This window comes from Balaenoptera physalus, assembly GCF_965194825.1.
Source record: "Balaenoptera physalus genome assembly, chromosome: 9".
Taxonomy (NCBI): Eukaryota; Metazoa; Chordata; class Mammalia; order Artiodactyla; family Balaenopteridae; genus Balaenoptera; species Balaenoptera physalus.
In genome coordinates, this window is record NC_138888.1 from 56483509 (window position 1) to 56491433 (window position 7925).

The following is a 7925-nucleotide window of genomic DNA, read 5'->3' on the forward strand; positions in this document are numbered from 1 at the left end:
AAAGGAGTCTAAGTAGAGTAGCTACCCTGCTGAGCTAATTATGGTAGGCCAGTGAAGAACTTTTAAGAAACACATGTATACTTTGTCTTTAAAAAATGACCAAGAAAAGGTGATTCTAGAGATGAAAATGAGAAATCAGTAAGTAGAAGAAACAATAAAAATCACTTTGCAAGAATTCTGGGATAGTTAAAGACCAGCTGTGTCCTAAATATAGTGACTTCTGTACACATTTAGAGAACTATGTGTTCTATATATGTTTTTGAAGTATTGAAAATTTTAATCTATCCTGCTTTTTTGTGGTGGTATCTGAAGCAGACTCAAAGAAAGGCATAAAGGGCCCACATCAGTAGCAGAAACAGGGAGTTTAGCATCTCAATTGAAACCACCTTTTCCCCACAAGAATATATATATAAGCATTCAACAAGTAAGTTGTTAGTTAGTGGTGAATTAAGAATGTGTTTCAGTTTCTGAGTAAACTCAGTGTGAGAGAATAAATGATAATACACCAGCAAACCTGAGAAGATGTTGAGAAGCTGATCAATAATAACACCCAGGGTCTCAAAAATAAGAAGTTGTAGGAGGTATAGAGATTTTAGAGATTTCTTTAGATTTTTGGAAGTAATGTATTATAATGCCTTAGATGCATCAAGATGGTAACAAGTAAATTAACAGGTAAATCTCCCTTAGAAGGAACAAGAAGATGAAATTTGTTTTGTTTAATTTTCCCTATGATGGCATACAATTTGAAAATGTGTGTGTGTGAGTGTGTGTGTGTGTGTTTGCTGTTGGGATCAAATGGAAAAGTTAAAACCATGTTGGAACAAAATAACTAAATGCTTTGCAGTCCCTCTGGGCTATCTGTGACTCTACTACCTTGACTCTGGCTACATACATACTAAAGATATGGAACTTATTGCTCAACTGCACCCAGATGCCATTGGCAATGTGAAACAGCACAGCTCGTGTTCTGTGAGAAGTACGTAAGACACAGTATGCCCAGCATTCACCAGCTTTAGGATAGAGGTAGACAAAGTATGCAGCAAGGCTTACTAAAACAGAGTTTATCTTAACTGATAAATAAAGAATCACCTTCAATTACATTGAGAAGTAGTTCAAATTATGCTTCAACCTTCATGTTTTTGCATCTGGTGTTTTTAAGACTTAGATTCTTCACCAAGAGTTAAAAAGAAAAGAACTGCAAATTTGGATTCCCATCATTTCTACAGAGAAGCCAATGGTGCTGCAGCTATTGCAATGCTGCTCAAAATGGGAAATAGAGTACTACGGCAGTGAAGAGGAAGCTTAACTACTGCATTACATGGTAGCCAGAGAGTTCACTGATTTTGGCATGGTTCCTAAGCTTATGAAGCTTTGCTTTTGGTGGTACCCTTGCATAACCTGGCTGAAAAAACAATTTTACACATTCTAGCTGAAGCACACATATAAAATGCTGTTTTTCTTCAGTATTAAAGCTTATTCAGCATGGATGACTATGAAATAGGTGTTAGTGAGGATGCTTAGAAGTCCACTGTCATTTGGAACTAGACAGAAGAAGCAGATGCAAGAGAGCTTTGGGCCACAGGGGAAAAAGTGTTTATGAGAAACAAAGTGCAAAGACTCTAATTCCAATATGGAAGGCATAGAGGTATAAAAAGTAGAAGCAAGAAAGAACCAGTCATCTGCAAAACTTCTCTGGAAGGAGTGGAAGGGGAAGTAAGTTTGCTACTCAGATGCTTCAAACAGAGACCATTAGACTTCTAACCTTATATACGGCTTTTCCTTATATGTAATATCATATTATTTCTATAACATTAAAGGTATTAGATCTCCCCTGAATTACAAAAATGCTCAGAAGCCATGGATTAAAATCATGCATATTAGTCTAATAATAGATTAGACTATGCATATTACTCTTAATATCATATGGATATGTGCAGGCGATACCACATGGATATTAATGTACAATGTTCAAATATAAAATGTACATTCTTTTATTTCAGTTCTTTTAATCTTTTTATTTTATATTTTATAGCTTTTGCATTTTTAAAGGGAGATTTTAGTAAGATTCTTAGAATTATTTTAAATAATGGAGATATTGCAAATAACTATAGATATTACTATAATGTTACTTTACAGATGGTAAAATAAATTATTTTGCCGTAAAAGAAGTACTAAGATACTATACCTTTAGTTAAAAAAGCATTTACCAAGGCCATATGTGATGCATCTCATATGAATAATAAACCAACCCAGGTTTTAGAAATAAAAGGCATGTTTTCTTCCTTGGAATTCAGTCTGTCTCTCACATATTCATTTTTCCAATAACAAGAAAATACCAAAATAAGAATTTATGTATTTATGTAAGTATGTGTATATTCATTTATGTTGACATGATTTCTTCAAATGGCTCCACAATCCTAAATTTGCTTTATTTTCTTTGCTTTTAATTTCATAATAGGTTTGAAAAGGGAAACAGATCCATGGGTAGAAGAACCAAAAAAGATGTCATTCTACTTAATTTTATATGTTAATAGGAAAAAAATAAGCTGTTGCTGTTACTGGTTTTCTTCAGTGAGAGAGAAAGCAAGTACAATAACACCAAAGCATCTCACATAATGCCATATATCTAGTCATACTGGTTAAATGGTGTTTGGATTACACTGAATAAAACATGAATGTGTCATACTTGTATCCTTTCCTTTCTCTTATTTCTTCCTACAGATTCACTTCTTTGAGAACTCAAAGAGCTTGCTCAAAACTTCAATAGATTTTATTAACATATCATATCACTAGTCTTAGAGTATTTGGAGCCATGGATGACACAACTAGTATAGTTTGAGATTTTTCCTGGACAGATGTGACACACTAGTAAGTAGTAATGTGGCACTATCACGCTTATTTTAAGATGTATGAGCTGAATGACTACTGTTAAATTTTTTTCTGCATTATAATTGAATATATTTTAATTATCAGATATACTTTACATAGAATTTAGAGGTTAATTTATTTAAATAGGTTTATTCTTTAAATATAATAGCATTTTAAAACATCAAATGTGGTTTGAAAAGCAGCTTAGAGGTTTTGAGCTCAACATTTACAATTTTTCTCTGAAAGAATTATATGTCATTAAGCAGGGTTTCAGGGCAAACTGTTATCATTGTAAGAAAAAGACATAAAATACACAGTGGTCGTACAACTCAGGGTGTTAAAGATGAGGGTAATGCTACATTACTTGACTAGATGTTTTTAAACGAACGGCATTCTCTATAAAACCTTATGTTTAAAGCTTTACTGGGAAATCTATTAAGGATGAAAACATAACCATTAGCTGTTTACCTGATGCTGTAGTGTTAGCAGTTTGATTTGATTAGTATTAGAAGTTATCCAAAAGATAAATGGATCTTTTTTTCTTTTATGGGGATATCTAAAGATAGCTAGTATAGGCATGGGCTATCCATGAGTAGAGCCCTAAAATTTAAGCTTCATTAGCTTTTTAATAAATCTACCTTTAGCTGTCTTCATTTCCTCATCTAAATACTCTTTATAATCCATAGTAATCCATCTTTGTATCAGCTCACTGGACTGAATTGCTTATTATCAAACTTACTAGCAACTGATTTTTACCAAAACCACTGGTCATATCTTTGGCCTCAGCTTTACCTCTCAGAATCTTTAATATGGCTCATCTCTCTTTCCTGATATAAATATCATCTTAACTTCACTTTTGTGCCTCCACAAAGTAACTAAATGATGGTAAATAGTATTATGGAGTACTTAAGAAGAATTATGTTTATTTCTTAAAAAGTTGAACAGGTGTTATACTATGGAGCTAATTTATCGAACTATAGAAAAAACAACAAAAGAAAGAATGTAATTAATAAAATTATATCTGCATGAATTTATACATACTTATCAAAATAAGTTTTGAATTAAAATGTTAAAAATATTTACTATTGATTGGCAGATTTCCATTTTTCCCCTTATTTATTCTCACTGTTTTCTTTTTATTTTATAATAAGCATGTATCATTTAAAAACTGAGAATAGGACTATGATGGTTGAATTTATGTGTCAGTTATACTGGGCCACAGGGTGCCCAGTCATTTGGTCAAATATTATTTTGTGATAAGTCTGTGAGGGTGTTTCTGGATGAGATGAACATTTGAACCCATAGACAGAGTAAAGGAGGTTGCCCTCCCTAATGTGGGTGGGCCTTATCTAATCAACTGAAAACCTGAATTGAACAAAAATGTTGTTCATTTTTGAACAACTAAGAGGGAACTCCTGCTTCCTGACTGCACTGAGCTGCCTGACTACATTTGTGAGGGCATTGCTCTCTCCCTGCCTTCAGATTCCCACTGTGAAACACTGGCTCTTCTTGGTTCTTGAGCCTTCCAGCTTTCAGACCAGAATTACAGCATTGGCTCTACTGGTATTCGGGCCTTCAGACCCAGAGAAACTATAATCGATACAAAGACCTTTTCATTTTGAAGACAGTGAAACTAAATAAAGACAATAATAGTAAGTTAACAAAATAAAAATAATTGAAAGCATTTTATTTATTATAGTTCTGATTTTTCTTCATTTAAAATTCAGTTACTATTTTATTAAAGATGTAAAACCTTACATACTATTTTGAAATCCACTTTTAAAAAATCTCCTCAATATTAGTCCCTCTTTCTTCTATCATGAAGTTGTAGCCCTTCCAGAGCCCTTTGAGGCCATACTTCTGTAAGTGTGAGGCCACTCTTTTTCATGTATTTTAATCTGAGTAATTTATTTATGTGCTACAAAACTTGCTTTTATACTTATTGTAATTTTGAAATCTATAATTTTAAATATCAATCAAGTTTTTCATTTTAGTTGCTTTTTTTATTTCTATCATATGAATACACTTTTTTTTTGGTGATAGCAGTTTGGATTATTTTTCAGGTAAAGGATAATTGCTTTATCAGAAGCTATGCTGATATTTAGTTTGCCATTTCAATTCTTATAGAAGTACTTATGCCAGTGTAAATTTCTACCATCTATGCATGAGAGTTACTGTTTCTACACAGCTTCCCATCAACTAATAGTTTCAGATCTTATTTTTGCTAATATTAAAATAAATGAATTATTTCTTTTCATTTTATATTTTTATTTATATTATGTTCCTTCACAGTAAGTTGAAATTCTGATTATATCTGCCTTTACTACCATGGTAAACAGCAGCACAGGATGTTTCAACATGAAAGACAGGATTTTGCTAAAAAATGAATATAGTATCTCAGATCCAGGTATTTACCCAGCCAAGTGGAGACTAATCAAACCCATAAATCTGGCCAGACAAAAAATTAAAACTGGAAAGCAGTTACTTTGAGTAACATAGAAAAACCAAATAGGGTATGGTATCTAGAACACTGAAGCTATCTCCTTTTTTTATTCTGCATCCCTTTACTGCACCCTTTAACCCTTCTTTTGTAATGCTACCAGTACTCCCCAAATAATGCCATCCGTCTCAAACCTTCATGCCAATGTGCAGAATATTGTAGCTGCCTATGAAACCTCAGGTCTTGAAGACTCAACCCAAGCTTACTGCCTCATTAAAGTCTTCCTTGAGTATACTAAAGGACTTCCATTATGCATTCTTCATTCTCTTTCATAACATTTATCATATGGTAGTCAATCATAAATTCCCTTGTTTTCACTTTTCTAGAATACTTTGAGCTCTTAACTCTTTAACAGCAGGGGCTGTTTATTCGATTCTATATCATATCTATTAAGTACGTTTCTTTGAATGAATAAATAGCAGTAGGAAAGTAAAATCTAAAATCTGGGAGATGAGAGTTGAAAAATGGGTACTGGTAGGTAAGACTGAAGTAGAATTTGAGACTAAGACAGAAGTTATTTGTCTTTGCAAAAATATTTCTGATAATTCTGAATTAATGAGATAATAACCAAATGTAATAAATAGTCAAATCTCCAAATCATATATTTACATTTTAATTAAACTGAATTATCTTAAAATGTGATAAAATGCATGAAGATTTTATCTCTTAAATCTAGGGAGCAATCTTTATTACATAGAAGTCTGTTCATATCGTCATATTGGACTTCTTAATGTAGTGCAGTGACTGGCTTTGAACTTTATTCAACATCTGTGCTCATGGTTATGCATAAAATTATTTGGAATTCACTTAAAAATAAATCCCTAAAGTATATATAAATACTCTAACGTTGGAAATCCTACAATCAGTCTAACTTTAATATCTCTGACATGTATTTTAAGGTATGCTATGGATTGAATTGTGACCCCTTATATATATATATACATTATATATATATTTGGAGGGTAGAACTTGCAAATAATGGAACTGGATATTTAGCTGAGATTTCTAAGCAAAGTGTTGAAGGAATGGATGATTCCTTCTGACTGCATATAGTAAAAGGTAAGAGGAGAGAAACGAATTGAAAAAGGAATTGTTAGACAAAAAGGAACCAGAACTTAAAGACTGGGAAAATTCTTAGCCTGTCCATATTTCAGAAGATGAGAAAATGTGTTCTGAAGAGAACACCAAGGATGTTGCTGGACTATCACTCAATAAAGAGCCTACAGGTTTATACAAGCAGAAACACTGACAGTTTGAACTGAAGGGGATTCACATGCCATAAAATGAAGAAAGGCTGTTGTAGTGCTTGGATCTGCAGGACAGGACCTTAGAGCTATTCAGATGCAAATAGCGGCTGTAATGGCAATCAGAGCTAAGACAAGGTAGTATGCATTATTTAGAAATATAATTTATTACCTCCTATCTCTATTTCAACAACATATGTTGATAGAAGTTTATTAGCTTTCTATTGCTGCTGTAATAAATTACTACAAACTTGATGGGTTTAAACAACACAATTTATTCTCTTACAATTCTGGAGGCCGGAAGTCTAAATGGGTTTCACTGGACCAAAAGCAAGATGTTAACAGAGCTGCATTCTTTCTGGAGTCTTTAAGGAAGAATCTGTCTCCTTGCCTTTTCCAGACTCTAGTGACCCCACTGGTATTCCCTGGCATGGGGCTCCTTCCTCCATCCTCAAAGCCAGAGGCATAGCATCATCTCTCTCTGACAATGCTCTGTTTCCGTTATATGGACTTCTTCTCTACTACATTTAAATCTTCCTCTGTTTCCCTCTTTTAAGAACACTTATGATTACATTCTCGGCCCTATCAGATAATATTTCCATTATCCATTAATAATATCTGTAAAGTACCTTCCCCAAATTCTGTGGATTATGACCTGTGTATCTTTGGGGGCCTTTATTAAGCCAGCTACAAAAGGTTATAATATTTGCAGGGAACTGAAATGTGGGTTGGGAAGCAAAAATATATAACACAGTAATTACTACTGCTCCCCCAAATCATATAAACTAATTTGAAATAGATAAAATACTAGAAACAAATAACCAAGAAACAACCTACAAGAGATCACTTTCTTATTTGCAGTGAATGTGTACTGACCTACTTACTTTGGTCTATTTAAGGTCATTACATATATTCCTCAGAAATATCTGTAAGGCTTAGTGTAGGATGGTGAAATGTTTTACTGCTGACTATCTAAACAGTACTAACTGTATAGCCTTAACTCTATTAAAATCTGTAAACTTAAATAACTAAAATAATAAGCAGGCACTGAAATATTTAAAAAGTTACTAAGATGACTTTCAATGCTCACTGTACTTTTGTATTACCCCATAATATCAATATATTTACCGACAACATAAAATTAATAATTAATTGTCAAGTCAAAGACAAAACCTTGTAATGTTCTGTGACTATTTAAAGTGATTCACTGTAGCTAATCAAAGTCTGGTAAATATTTATCTGTTTCTTTTGAACAGATAAAATTGTGTATTCTGATAAAAAATTTATTCAAATTATCTTTTGGACATCCATGT

At 32.9% G+C, this 7925-nt stretch overlaps 1 long non-coding RNA gene across 1 annotated transcript in view; it reads left to right on the forward strand.

Annotated features, from left to right (window-relative positions):
• Positions 1-6317, forward strand: part of LOC309667219 — a 232102-nt gene extending 225785 nt beyond the window's left edge. Inside the window, exon 3 of the long non-coding RNA XR_014267633.1 lies at positions 2722-6317. This is a non-coding gene — a long non-coding RNA (uncharacterized lncRNA). The remainder of the gene's footprint in view (positions 1-2721) is intronic.
• Positions 6318-7925: the final 1608 nt, after the last annotated feature.